Genomic DNA, 16,233 nt, shown 5'->3' with positions numbered 1-16,233 from the left:
CACCTCTTTCTTCCTTTCCTGTGACTGCTGAATCCTGTGGCTACTGATTTGGGTCACCAATACCTGGATGAAGATTGCAGTTTTAGAAAATTTCTTGCTTTTAAACCAAAATCTGAAGTGTTAAGATGGATAAACATACTTTAAAACTGTTACTTGGACTTTTCTGATACAGCTTTTTAGCTTTTGACGTGGACACTGATAACTGAATTGCCAAGCAGGCTTGAGGCATGACTGGAATAACTTTGGCATGATCTCCCCTCCTGAGCAATAAGGAATGAATTTTTACTCCTTCAAACACTAAAAAATGCTATTGACTAAAAACAAAACCAACACCTCCCTCACTTTACACATCACTAACTCAGAGAAATAGGGTGGGGTTAAAGCATTCTCACAGCTAGGGAAATGAGAAGCTGCACCAGAAAAGGCACCAAAAATTGCTATTCTGCTGCAATCATAGAGAAGGTTAAGGTTGGGAAAGGCCTCTGAGATCATCTAGTCCAACCACCCACCTACCTCCAGTGTTGCCCACTAAACCATGCCCCTGACTATCACATCTACACATTTCTTGAACACCTCCAGGGACGGTGACTCCATCACCTCCTTGGGCAGCCCCTTCCAGTGCCCAACCACTCATTATGAGAATAAATTCTTCTTAATCTCCAACCTGAATCTCTCCTGGTGCAACTTGAGGCCATCAGCTCTCATCCTATCACTGTTACCTGGGAGAAGTGACTGATCCCTACTTCTCTGCAAACTCCTTTCAGGGAGTTGTAGAGAGCAATAAGGTCTCCCCTGAGCCTCCTCTTCTCCAGAGGAAACAATCCCAGAATCCACATGGACGAACCCATCCCAGTTGCCCACCACTCTGCTTTCAAACCCACATCCAACAAGGTTGCTGCAGTTTGCCCAAACTAACTTCTGCTAGGGAAACTACAAGCCCTTCCCTACAGCAGTGCCATAGAATCATTAAGGTTGGAAAAGACCCCTGAAATCATCTAGTCTACCAGCCTACTCATCTCCACCATCACGTGCCATTGGGCTACATTTTGTGTTTGGGAGAGAATACAGACCATTTGAAATCAGAGCTGTGTTTCCAGAGTAGCAGATTAAGTATGACACAAGTCCTTTGAGATGATTTATAAGGCCTGTTCAGCAAAAAAAATGAGGAAGAGTCTTTATCATCTTCCTCCATCCTGCTATGCATCAGCTGGTCTCTGCTCTGGTAGTTCTACTGTGCTGGGAAGGACAACTCCAAATAAACAAGGTGTGCTCCTTGCAGTTCCTCTTTCACCAGTTTCCCCTGTGTGAAACAATTAACAAGTTGTTGATGCATATATATATCTAAAAAAATTTTTTTTCTAGATATGCACAGAAGCATCAGTATCAGCAATACTTATTAATGCAGCAGGAAAAGAACACAATAAGCCAGGAAAGATACACACACTGTGTTTGTCACAGCAAAGAGCATGTGGCACAAGCTCTAAAATTCCGCTGATTTTCTCCTTCAATTTTCTGTTGTGCTGTGCCTTTTTTTCTGCCTTTGCTGCATCCACTCATGCATGAGCAGTCAGAAAGAAGCAATATTGATCCTGAATAACTAAGTATTGAAAACTCTCCCCAAACACAGAAGAAGGACCCACTCTGCAATCCAGACCTGCAGAGAAACAGTGCAACTGCTTCCTTTTCTTCTTCCAGGCAGAACAAAAATGACTTACATCTCCAAATGAGCACCCGCCATCACCTTGCTGAGTGTCCAATGGGGCTTTCACATCTCCAGGGCCTGATTCAGTGCATGGAATGCAGAGCTGTGACTCACGGCACTGAGCTGAATAAGCAGCGATGGGCTGGGGCCACATTTCCCTGTGCCCAATGCTGTGCTGCAAGCACATAGTGGGAACACAAAGCAGGAGGCTGCCTGCCAGCCCAATCTTTGGGCTAAAGCTTATGTGGGCAGCAACTGGAAAGGAACTGCAAATTTGGTACGGCGCAGGTAGGTGGGGGGAGCTGATTCACATCACAGTCATTTGTAACACCTCACGGGCGTGAGGCCAAATACTTTCATCTCCTCTCACAAGCCGAGCAGCCTTAGCTGGGTCAATATTTGCAGTGGAAGGTCTCCAAGCGGCAGCAGCAGGATACGATTCAGGCTAAGGTTGCTAAGCTTGCTCTGAATTTGCAGACCAATTTCAACAAAAAAACTAAGGATACGCTTAAGGAATGTGTTGGTTTTCTTGAGCAGTAACCTCTGGTTAAAAGTAATGAACTGATAGATAACGCTAAGTTTGAAATAAGGATCCTTGCATATGCTTCAGCCCATTTTGTCTGTCATTGGAATGGCCAAAGAGCTCAAGACTCAAAAATAAATACAAGCAAAACACAGTTGTCCCCTTGTCACTGAAACAAATCCTAACTCATATATTGTCATTGACATAAAAAAGACTTCATCAGGACAAAGAGACTCAATGCTACAGCCTGCAGCAAAGATACCATTAATGAAATAAATCACATCATTCACAACCACGAGTGCTTCAATTTAAATGCAAAAAGTGAGGAGAATGGGACTGTGTGTACTTGGATGAAACAGTACAATCTGTATCAGTGCACTGCACATGTCAACACGGCTCACACAATGAATAAAGAGGAAATGCAGCACAGTCCAATAATTTTTACCAGTCTTTTGCACAATGAATTTTTTCTTATCTCAATACAAGGTCCACATGCCATCTATTCTATCAGATTGATCCCCTCGTGAATAAATAAAATTCCATAGGGAAAGTAAGAACAGGAGCTCATCTATATTGCTATCTCTTACGGTTACTAGGCAGATATATTATTAAATATTTGATGATCTGGGGCTATGTAAGAGTACAGAGGTGTTTTTCAGTGTAACAATTGGTTTCTCCAGCTCATATTAATTTTCAACAAATTTGTTTTATATCTGAGGTGGATGTTTTGAACAGGAGAAGTTCTGAGTTGGAGAGATGCGATATTCTCTCTGCAATAGTCCTGAGTTAGCTGTGGACTGGGTCTCACCCAACATGAATTTGGCTATTTATGCATTCATGCTGTGAACACGGAATATGTCAACAAATAACGAAGTCTTGAAGATCTAAGTGAAAGCTGAAGGCACAACACACTCAGGAAAAGATGCCATCGATGAATTTCCTGATGTAGGAACACTCCTAACACGTTTTAGATGAGGAGAGAGAATAAGAAAAACACAATCAATTCTCACTGCCTTGTCACCAGAAGGGATCTGCTTTTCACCTGATGGCATTGTTCCAGTAGGCATTCTCCACGAGCATGCTAAAAGCCTCCACCCCCGAGTAACAGAGAAGCTAGGAGCACAGGTATGGCCACCCCTCCTGCCATCTCCAAGGCAGGATTAATGTTTTACCTGTGTTGGCTCTGGATTACTTGGAAAAATCAGTAATAATAGAACTTTGTTCAAAATTAATAAAGAGCTATGATTAAATGAATATATATGAACAAGAGGTCTGCTGCAAAAGAGCCCGATTCAAAGTCTGTAAGAAACAACATTTTAAATTGGTGTGATATCACAATAGGCTGCCTAGGGATGTGGTGGAGTCAAAACCCCTGGAGGTGTTCAAGGGAAGAGTAGATGTCACACTGAGGAGTATGGTCTAGAGTGGTCAAGGCATTGGATGATGGTAGGACTGGATGATCTCAGTAGTCTTTCCAACCTTAACGATTCTACAGTTCTGTGAAATAGTCATTCTGTACATCAGTTCCCATCTGTAGCACAGAAGATATGTACAGTTGTACAGGATATCCAAGCAGAAAACCCAGAAGCAGAGTAAGAACCAAAGAGCTTTTACGTCAACAGAAAAGTAGACTTTCTTCTCCTCCCCTTTCTTCTCCTTTGCACAAACGCATTATGCAGTGCCAAAAAAAAAAGAAAAAAAAAAAAAGGAGGAAATAAAAGAAAATGGATCAGTTGAAGCCTCCAGGAAAGATAACCTTCAAAGGAAATTTAGCGGAAAATTGAAGAAAATAGAAGCTGAGATTTCTCTTGTACCTCATGGCTACAGAAACAGATAAGTAGGAGAAAGGGCTGCGAGCAGCATTGCTCCTTTTTGTGATGAGAGAGAAAGCCCCAGATACATGCAATCAATTCCAAAGGGAGAAAGATAATGAGAAATTAGAAATGCCCATGAATAGGTTTGAAGTCTGCTGCTTCTGGACACGCAGAGCTGACATGAACATGTGATTTCAAGAGAGAAGGAACCCAACGATCCATGTGCAACACGCTTAAAGCCCACAGGAATGTTCAAGAAAACTTTAAAAAAGTGACCAAAGTTATCAAACCACCACTATGCTTTCAGAAACTTTTGCTGTGAATGAGTAGAAAATGACTTTTTCATGTAGAACCCAATGAGGCTGTGGTGCCCAAGCACTGCTACACTACAGACCAGCAATTCATATGCCCTTCCACCAAGCTTTTGCTGCTTGCATAGGAGAGGGAGAACCTGGAAAACAAACAAAAAGAATCATAGGAAAAATCCAAGGCAGAGACACTGAACGTTGCTATTTCATTTTGTAATTATCAGCAATTGTGGGTATTTTTCTTTTAAAGCAGAATTCAGGCTGACCACCAAGCTTACACAGGGGTTGGTGAAGAACTCCAGCATGCCTTGGGCTACACCAACCTGATTTGGCAGCAATGAGAAAGATCCACATTTTCCTTGCAGTTTCTGTGTTTAATGAATTTCCTTGTTACTGCAGTGTGTCCCCAGTGTGGGAAAAGCCTGCTGGAGGGGAAGAAGGCATAGAACAAAGCACAGGATTGCCTTTTTCAGGGCAAGGGAGGAGCAGGAGGCAGGCACTGCTGGCAGTGCAGGCGTTGTGCAATACCCTCATCCCCCCCCCGCCTGAGACCACAGCATCCTACCTCTGGGGACCCCCTGCCACTCGTGGAATTAACACGGATCCCAGCAGCAGGGATCTTCACAAAGGGTAGCCATGGAAACACGGCACTCCTACCAAAATAATGATTTTTTTTAAAAGTGCTTCTTCCCCAGCATTCTGCAACACCGAGGGACTTGCTGGCTGCACCTCGTTTTTCCTCTCATTTGTTTCCATTGTAAACGAGGAAAATGAAGCGTTTACAGCTCTAAGAGATGACATTTGTGGATGACTTGAATCTTTCCAATCAGTCTCTTTGCAGATGAGGCGCCCGCTGGGAGGAGTGGACACACTTCCCATTTCCCAGCATCTTTCCACAGATGCTGGCCTGTGACCGGCGCAGGCAGCAGCCTCATGAAACAAATAAATCTTTAAACAATCAGCTATAGATTAAAAGCCTGCGAGGCTCCCCAGCGACCCAGGCAGAAATAAGGCCATTACAGAGCACGCTGCAGACTGGTGGTGCAGAAAGTTGGGCCGCTGGAGACACCCGCTCATATTTGATGCATGGGTAGAGGTGAAATGGGCTTCACCACCCTCAGACTCTTCAGGGATTTGCTCCTGCTGTAGGGCTTATGCAGCCACGGTTTGCTGATGGCCAAAGTGTAAGGACCGGAATAACGGATGTGCAGCAGGCAGAAGGCACTGAGGTTCAGCAGCAGTGCTAGGTAGAAAACTGCACTCAGAGCTTGCTGTGCCTGCTCTCAGAAGCACTGCAGGGCACCTCCATCACTGGGTTCAGACACCAGTGCCACCAGTGAGAGGATGCTTGCTCTCAACTCTTCTCTCCACTCAGCGCAGCCCTCCTGCCATTACTTCGCTGCCTCCAGAGAGCTGCTGCTGCTCAGGATCCCAGATGCATTTGTCTTGCAAAAGAAGAACAATTGCATTTAAAATGTGCCAATATCTCAAAGCCAACTGTCTGTGAGAAGGAACTCTGCCACAGGACTTCTACTTTGCACGAGCATCAGCAAAGACCAGGCCCTTTTTTATTAAAAACAAAGCAAAATCATAAAACCAACAATGTGGGTACATAAATGGATTTTCCCCTACAGCTGACGCTGAATCTAAATGAAGCTAAATTGTTTCCATAATTTGCAGCCTCTGGTTTCTCCACAATTACCATGTTGTGAAACGAACAGGAACAGCGAGTATATATACCCATGGGGAAGAATTACATTTAGTGACCCTATAATGATCCAGGATGAAGAAGATGCAATAAAGGAACCGTAGTATTTGTTAATGAATAAAATCAGTAAGAAAGGAAGAAGTTAGAGATAATGAGTGGATATAAAATTCAAATGTAGAAGCTGCAGGCAGAAGTAGCCAGTGGTTTTATTCCAGCAATGGTCTCAGCTATAAAACACTTCATTAGAGACAATTGTCTTCTGAAAAAATCCCCAAATTCTCCATTTGCACAGTGTTGGACAACAATACTTTGCCTTCAAACTACTATGTAAATATATGTTATTAGCCATTATATTCTGCTAAGTACTAGTATCAACCTCATTTGATTTTTGAGCTGCTGCTTCCATCTGTTTTCCCTTGTGCTGCTGAACTGCCTTTCTGTTGACCATCAAAACAGAAATAATTCTCTCGGTAATGCTGCTTTCTCCTTTTTCCATCTGTTATTCATCCGGGTCTGTTGAGTGCCAGAGAGGAGAAGTGTAGCACTTGCAGGCCACCTCACCCCAAGTCCCACCCCCAAGCAGAGGTGACGTCAAGGAGATCAGGGTGTTGAAGGCCGTGTTTGGCTGAAGTTCGACCATCTCCAAAGACAGTGACTTCAGAGTCCCCAAGAACAACTTGTAGTACTTAACCACTTTTCCTTATAGTAGGAATTTCCCTTCCAACACACAACCCTCCATCATTTCACTCTTGCAACCCTCGCTTCTCAGAGAATGAGACAATATATAATATTGAGTAAAGGGAAGACAAAAATCACGTGAAGCTCATATCATCATTCAGACAACCAAGCCATTATAATGGCACAGCACACCATGGTCCAAACACGCCTAGAACATGTTTATATGCATACCACTCCTGTCTCCAAAAAACTTATCTAAGATTCAAAACACAATCTTAAGGTGGGAAGAGCTCATTTAGCTAAGGCATTCTGGCTGAAGTACAGTTTGAGGAGTACCGTTTGGGAAAGGCGAGCTTCCTTCGCTGACATAGCTTGCAATAATTAAATTGTGGTCGCATATTTCCACCTGTGACTGAACCATACCCACAAAGACTTTTTGAGTCGTGTTCACACTTTGACATGCAGATACAAAACCAGGGAATGAGCTTCAGCCTGCTTCAGCATCGTTAAAGGATGCGATATTCCTTACATGCGAACTCTATCCTGCCTACTTCACACTCCTACCCTTCAGGATTAAATATACACTTGCTTCTAGTGAATAATTACATCTGGCATCAAAAACTTGATTGTTTTCTTAAACGATCAGATATAAAACTATCGGATAAAGCTGAGAGGAGAAGGAGAAGTGTTTCAGTGGCTATTTCCTTCAGCATCCATCCAACTGCCTGAGGAACGCATCTCCATGCTCTTATGGACTAAGCAAACATCCATCAGTGTTATGAACTGTTAGTAAAGTTAACACCACCATTATCATCATGCCTTAAAAACTCCTTAAAGAGCACAACCTTCATTTAGCTAAATTTAAAGCACATCCCTTTCTTACATTCAGAGCTACCAGTTAATAAATATCTCAGCGATCCATTTAATCTCTCAGCAATCTGCTGGATGAAGGATTGCTAAGACATTTATTCTTCAAAATCCCATTAGTATCTGATAAACTCTTTCAGATGAATGGTAATTTTGAAAGATTCACCTGAGCAAAACAATGAACCCACACTTCCAAAATGCCGTTGGGGTGAGGTCAGGCAGAGAATGAGTCTGCCAGTGGAAATGAGTGCATTTGTCTCCTGTCACTCCCTGACTTAGAGCACAAAAAGTATTCCCATAAGATTACTGGAGAAAATGGATTGATTTTTAATTTTCAAGAAATTTTCAAGGATTTTAGAAGAACAGATGCTTTTAAAATCCTTTGAGAGCATTGCAGGTCTGTATGTGCATGGGAAACTACACCTCCAGGTGCATTTTCCTGGTGAAGGAGAACCCAGGACCACCCTTCTCTGGTGTGTTACCACATCATGTACAGCTGCCAACATCTGTGTAAGCAAGCATAAAGTACCTGACTCTCAAAATATACCACAGATTTCTGCAGAGGCTCTTAATCCCCCTCGGATGAGGGCTGCAGTACTTCTGTACAGAAACAGGCTTTCCAGACCAAATCAATTGCAATACCTTCTGGACTTGCGCTCCTAAAACAAATCAAATGCGTTCATTTAAAATTCAACCCTGCATTAATCCTCTTTAGCACATTTGGTACTGAAGGTTGGTTTCAAAGACATTGGCTAAGGCCCTGGCAACAATACAGCCAACAATAAATGCTACTTGCAAGTGGGGTAATTGATATTATAAAGAATGCATTAGAGGACAAATTGTTTTCAGCAGTCTTGCCTGGCTATGGCTTGCCTGTTGCCTTCCTCACCTTGCCTGTGCCCCTCTAAGCAGCAGATAATTCTGCTCAAGATCCTCCACTTGCTCTCAGAACCACTCATCCTCATTCTTCTCTTGTGGGGACCACAAGCCCAGCCTGTCACTAGTCTCACATCCTCCAGGCTTCAGGAGAAGGAGAAAATCCTGCTTTTCCCTCTAGGAATATTTGAGCTCTTGGGCCACGTCTGCAAGCTCCCATGCCACTTCAAGACCAGTCTCCAGCAAACAACAACCTTCCCTGCCTGCTGTATCAACGATTTGACAGACTAGTCCCATATCCAACACAGAATAAGCTTGAATTAACACTATGTTATGGCACCACTGACATTACAGCACGGCTGCGCAGGATGTCATACTTCCTTGGATCCAAGCTGCACAGCAGAGATAATCATCAGGCAGTTGTTATCAAACTTAGATCCTGTTTTCATCCATACTTAAATTCTGCATATAAAGAACTAATACAAAGGCCCATCTATCTGAACAGTCATTTAATATCAGAAAGCTGAGTTTTAATGGAACTTCAAAGGGATGGGTAACTTCTGCCATAAACACCAAAATGGCTTTTGGTCATGAGGGCATAGCATGCACAACAGTCAGACACTGCCATTGGGTAGTCTAGGCAATTCAGCTGGGTTTTGAAATGGTCCCATGGAGGTTGCCAACATGAATGGCATCAATTCAGCATACTTTTTAGGTGACTTATGAGCTTCATTTGATAATCCATAATGTTAGAGATATACCATGTTTAAGGCTGTCATCAAAAGACATGAAAAGAGAAGCCATAATACCCACAGCACTTACACCACACTGGAAAACTCATGTTTTATCACGGGATACACAACGTAACTATGTATCAATCACTGTCATTCTCATTTTCTGTGTTTTGAACAAGATGGCTATGAAAACAAGTACTACCACAGCTTTAGATGTCCCATTTCTAAGCTCCCAATTAATTAAATGCAATTTCAAGTTGTCTTAAAACCTATTGTTCACCACAAAACACGAAGTTAAAAAGCCAGACATGGAATCCAAATAACTGTAATGATCTTCTAGGCTAGTAAAGTACCTATTCTCTTATGTTAGTATGATTTGGGTGCTTCAAGAACAGAGGACCCCAAAGGATTCCTGAACAATTTGGGAATATGATTTCTGTATATTTTAAACAAAGGTAGATATGGGATAGTACCCCTCAAAGCTAAAGGAGACAGCTTCCTCCCAGAGCTTGACAGCATCTAATGAAGTCAAATCAATTAAAGTGTTTAAGGGGCATTTAAAAGTTCCTCGGAAAAGACTCAGCTTTACAATTCTTCCCTTTTACAATGGCTATGGAGCCCTTCTGCCTTTTCTTGGGCATAACATATGCCAATTTGCAGATTATTCTTAAAACAGCAAGACATCGTCCCCTAGAATTCTCTACATCAGCTCAGGTTTTACAGCAACAAGCAAATGTGCAGCAATACACGCAGGATATAGAAAATTATATTCTTTCTTGAGATGGAGAGTATTCTGTTGCTTACTCCCTTCTCATCGTTTAGGCTGAGAAAATTACATTAACATCATTGTTTCAACCGTGCTTCAGAGCAGTACCTGCGGTTATTAGGAATTTCAGTGGAAAACACAATTTTAATTGAAGCAAAGATTTCTTGAACTGCTTATACCCAGGGGAAAGGCAAGCGATTTTTGGGAAGCCTTCCTTGCATTCTTGTGTTACTCATGCATTCACACAATTCTCAACATCTGTCACCTGTAATTAAAAATAATGCTATTATCCAATCTCTGTGTGAAAAATGTGACATGTTGGAATGCTAGAGGGTATCTGGCCTTCCTTAACATTACTCACAAACATTCCGTAGCATTTCAGTGCACCATAGAACGGACAAGGAGATTAAGAAGTACCCAATTACAGAAGAAATCTAACCTTTAAGAGTAAAAGATTGTTTTGAATCGCTGGGTTTGATCAAATTTATAACTCCTAAGATCTTTGGAAGGTGATTTTTCTTACTTGTAGTCAGAGAGGCCGGGTCCTGAGGGAGGGAGGGAGGGACGGCTGAGGGAGTTGGGCTTGTTCAGCCCGGAGAAGAGAAGGCTGCGGGGTGACCTCATTGCAGCCTATCAATACCTGAAGGGAACCTACACCCAGGAGGGGAGTAAACTCTTCAAAAGGGCTGACAATAGCAGGACTAGGGGAAATGGATCCAAGTTGAAGGAGGGAAGATTTAGGTTGGATGTTAGGGGGAAGTTCTTTACTAGGAGAGTGGTTAGGCCCTGGAACGGGCTGCCCAGGGAGGTTGTGGATGCCCCGTCCTTGGACGTGTTCAAGGCCAGGTTGGACGGGGTCCTGGGCAACCTGATCTGAATGTGTATGTTTGGTGGCCCTGCTAGGCAGGGGGGTTGGAACTACATGATCCTTGGGGTCCCTTCCAACCCGGGTGATTCTGTGATTCTGTGATTCTGTCCTCTAGATTCTGTGTTTCCTCCCTCACTTATCCAGATTTCTTTTACTACCACTACATTTTTTTCCTTCTGTGGCTTTGCGTCCATCGTCACTTAAGCAAGATAATCTAAATCTGAAAGCTTTCTGACTTACACCAGAGCTCTCATCGTCATACAGCTGACAGACAATCTGACCGAAGGAATGCAGAAATGTATTTTGTTGTGTTATTATTCATTTTAAATATTACTAGGCAGAACAGATATTCACGTCTGCCATGCACGTAGCCTGGTGCAGTTGTATCCCAACATTTAATCACGCAGGAAAAAGCAACGAGAAACACTTTCCTCACCCCAAAGCATGGGTGTACTTCAAGGACTGCATTGAAGGAAAAGAGCGGTTGGAATCAAACACTGATAAGCCGTAGATTTGGACTGTATCCATTAGCATCAAATTTTTGAAATACTACATCTTGAGAAACAGACATCCTGCCAACTCTATATAAAGGCATGGGCCGTTACATAAAGGGTACGTGGTACACAGTGGGAGAAGAGAACTGGTTCAGCTGCCACGAGGGAAGTGAGAGCCACACATTCAAGGGCTTCAACGTTGTTAAAGATGTTATAAAAGTTCGACGTTGTGCTCCACAGAGAGAATGCTAATGAAGTATTACAGTGATAGAATACAGTTACAGAATCATAGAACCCTTTGAGCTGGAAGGGACTCTTCGAGGCCACCTGGTCCAACTCCTTGCAGTGAACAGGGATGCCTACAGCTCCATTGGGTTGCTCAGGTAGGAGCCTTTGAAAAAGTTGTTGCCCCAGTTACAAATTGTGGTAATTTCCAGGTAAACTGGTAATGCAGATATACTTTTGTAACACAAAATGTAGAAGTTAAGATTTGCAGCCTTAGTATTCGTGTGCTGTAATACACATAACTTGGGAAACCTTATGCTTCCAGAAGAACTATGCATTTGTTCAGGCTTGTATCTTCACGCCATACAATAATACAGGAGAAATTATCTGGAGCAAGCACAATTCCTGATCTTTCAGTTAATTAGCAAACACATTCCAGAGTCTCACATGATCCAAATTTTCCATAAATAATACGCTGAACTGATTAACTGATAAATATCTTCATCTGCTGTCAGCATCTGCATGCTGGGAGAACAGGTTTCTCTGGCATCCCATACCTCTCTCCAACTGACAGTGTTTCTACGGCAACGTTCACATTTATTAAGGCTGGATATAGGAGCACTGCTGAACTTGTATGCCTGAAGCGTAAGTGAGAACAGGCGTAGGAAAAAACACCTGTTCTGACTTACAGAGTAGGCATACAGACCCTGCAATAATTATATCCCCTGTTAAAGATGGATTAACATAGCATCACTTTAAAATACAAGCATGGAAGCACTGACAGGCCAAACACCTCGAGGTTTGACCAGCTCATTTTCTTGCATCCTTCCACACGGGTAACAGATCCCTACATAACACAAATGCACAATACGCACAAATGAAGTGTGCTGTTCCAAATGGCAGTTTTCAAGTGTTTTGTAAGGGAGCAAAGATGTTGCTTAAGATCTAATAGATCATTGCCTGGAGAATAGTTCCCATCCCAAGCTGTCTTCCATTGAGTGGCATCCTACAGACAGCCCTGAAAGAGTGGGATAACGCCCAGAGCAGGCACCTCTGAATGGGACAGAAATGACACAGGTAGTGGTTAAACTGAACCTTGGGCACGAACTTGAGATCCAAAAAGAATTCACTACTCAATGGTACACACTTCTGCACACAAACAACTCTTCCACGTGTTTCAGCACAGCTGAAATTGGTTCACTAACACTGTGGAATTCAATAGATATTGGGAAGGATGACAGATTTAATCTGAAAAACAATTAAAAGCAGAGATGTGGATGCCCATGCAACACATCATCTTGGTTTCGGGTTGTGCATGAGAGCTGCAGATGCTGCTAACATTAAATATTTAAATTGAAAAGAGAAAACCATGAAGGTCATGGGGAATCTCATTTAGAGTGAAGTTTCTCCACGTTATTAAAATATTTATGCATTCTACTGTAATAAGTGTATGGCTTAAGGACAAGTCTGTGGCCATCACTCTTTGCTCCTGTGTCTGAAGATGAGTGGCGATGAAGTTATTCTGAAAGATCAGAATTAGAACCCATCAATGCGCTTTGAAATTCAAATCATTTCCACATAACAGCAGGGCTGTCTAACCTTCCTAAATACACAAAGTAAATGGCACTTCTGAACCTCGGAAACAATTAACAAACAGCAGTATTCTTACAATTCCTCCATGGTATTATAAAGCCTTAGAAAAAGCAGAGATTTTTGATGGAAAAATATGGCCAAGTAAATGCCAATACGGCAGGGTAAAGCAGCAGAGCTGTGAGCAGACACTATAGGGAGGATCTGAAACATCAAACTGGAACCACAGTGTGAATGAGACATGGGAGCAGAGAGCCCCACTAACTCTGCTATTGCACCAGGATCAGGACAGCACGAGATCAACTGTTGTGCTTCCCCTAAATGAAATTTCAGTGAAAGAAAGAGCAAAACAGAGGCATGCAAGATTCAGATATTGTGCATTTTATACCTATGTGAATAAGTGCATCATTCTGATGAAACATGCCACACTGATACAAACAAAAACGATGGCCATGGTGAAGTGGGTTAAGATGGCAAGCTATAAAATACACTGGGAGAAATGAAAACAGAGCAGTATCAGAAATACCTCGTGAACAGCACTGAATAATTGTGGCCTCAAGCAGTAAGTTGCCTAGGTCAGTATCACAAACATACAGGCAAAGGCATGGCTAGAATTCTGTGTGTTTTGTCAGTATCCCTCTCCTGATGAACTCATCGCCCTGACTTTCAGACAGGAGACCCTCCCTAGGCCAGCTGTACGCAGCCAATCCATCCCGTTGTGCTTCAGTAAAGCACAATCTCTAGAGACAAGCCAGCAGTGAAACAGATGCAGCACGTTAGTAAGACGAGCTGCCAACATCAGAGCGCATCGGTTATGCATCGCTAGGCAACCCAAAAACACACACAGAAACCCACCCCACTGGAACAAACCATGAGGGTGGGCCAAAGCTACACAGCATCTTTTTTCATGACAAAACCTGCACATCTCCATTACTTCCCAGGTCCCTACTGATGATTTTCAAGTGTTTCTTATCACTTGTGAGACAGCACCCTCTGCTGTAACAAATCCTATAGAACCCATTCAACAGCAGTAATAAAGTGTATTCTCCTATGGCCTGATTTCCTTTTGTTTTGTATTACCTACCTCATGTTCTATAAGGATGAACCTACCTCTCTGTTCTAAATAGAGATGCTCTGAACTACTGAGAAATATGGTTTACTGGGCAACATTGGTGGTAGGTGGATGGTTGGACTGGGTGATCTTAGAGGTCTTTTCCAACCTTAATGATTCTGTAAGTCTATGAACCAAAATCAATCGCTAATTTCAGTACCTGAGCAAAATCTCAGCTCATGTACAATTGGATATGTCAAAAAAGGAGATTCTCATTCTAAAGCACGGGTAGGAAGCAAACATTGAACTCTAAAAAACATATTCAAGCTACTGAAAAAATATGCACACCACATTGTACAAGACCCATTATGCAAGGGAGCCAATGAAACCCATGACAGATGGAAAAGGAATCCTGAGGTCTCAGCTTGTGCTGAACAGGTGTTTTCTTGTCCTTGTGCAAAGTCCTGATAGCAAAATACATCCTAATCCAAGTTACATTATTTGACCCTTTTGGTAGATTTATGAGTCATGTGCAAATATGGTTTTCTGTTCTCCAAACAGGACTGCAGATTATGAGGCAGGACTTAGATAACAGACACTGGAAATCACCCTTCATCTTCACAAACATCCTTCCTTGGCTGTGGTCAGCAACCCTATCTCATCACACCAGGCTAAGAACAGCTGTTATTGCCATGTCAGCTAGCATACTGCTCATTGCGACCTTCTGCAGAGACGAAACCATTCACTGCAGTCCCAGGACTTCCTTCTGGTTTGGCTTTAAATGGTTGGCAAATAAAATCTTCCTCTTTCCCTGCCCATGAAAAGCAGCTTACCCATACATACAGAACTTCCCAGGACAGCACACACAACATACTGCTATACATTATTTCCCTCCCACTCCCCAAATTCTGAAGTACTAAGCAAGTTAAATCACACTCTGATAATCCCCACTATTTCCTTGTGATTCTGGCATAACTTCACAGGAGGCAACACAACCACTCTGAGTTCCCACTGCTGTGGGATCATGCAGAGACACAACCTCATTAGCAAGGCAGATCTGCATATTCAGAACTCCAGCTCTTGCTGGTACCATGCGACGCATGAGTTGGAGCTTTCATTAAGAAACATAATATCAGAACCAAAAAGGCATTTCCAAACAGGCAAAGCTCACTCAGGTCACTCAATAAAACCATACTGTGTTACTCTGCTGACTCGCTTTCTCTAACATTCACTGGAGCCCCATAGTGCCTGTTAGGACAGATAAAGTTCTTAGAAGTCACATCACCATGGCACTCAATGACAACTGTATCTACTACTTTTATCTGGCATACATGACTGTGGTTGTACGTTCTGTGATGAGCACATTCAGTGCTCACAGAACTGCACAAGGAAGTCTGAGCCTTCCCAAATGACTTGCAAGTGTTTTCTTTGTTCAGGGATTAAGTCATGGCAAGTTCCTTATCTATAAAGACCTTTATCTTACTGCATATAGTGTGTGTGCCTGTAAGAAAACAGTAAAACAAGCTATAGGCTTCTGGAAGTCACATATTTCAAATTCAGCCTTAAGAGGTGTACAGACTTGTCTGTATCATTAGTATGCACACTGTGCTACACAAATACTGGCTACTGGGCACAGAATGATTTCCATGGCTTGAAAATAACCACTGGCAGCTGACTTCTATTTTGTGATTAAGTACTAAGAATCCAGAATTGTGCAGCTGCATCAGTGCTTATATGTACAGACAAAAAACTAGATGGCAAAAAGTACTGGGAAGAGCAGACAATGAATCAGTTATACGAGCATTACTCATTAGCATTTTTGCACTGTACAACAGCACTGAGAATGTTATGTTACCTGTGATGATAATGATGTTTCAAAAGAATTTGAGAAACTGACCAAGTTTAAGATTCTACCACTTGCTGGAAATAGCTAAGTTTCAGTACTGTCCCTTTCTGATGTTTGAAGTGATCACATTATTAAACCAGCCATCTAGAACATACAGATTCAGACAACTTTGATTCAGCTGTC

Source organism: Lagopus leucura, unplaced genomic scaffold (assembly GCF_019238085.1).
Source record: "Lagopus leucura isolate 7727_CA_CO unplaced genomic scaffold, USGS_WTPT01 Super-Scaffold_100033, whole genome shotgun sequence".
In the NCBI taxonomy this organism is placed as follows: Eukaryota; Metazoa; Chordata; class Aves; order Galliformes; family Phasianidae; genus Lagopus; species Lagopus leucura.
This window is presented reverse-complemented; position numbering follows the sequence as displayed.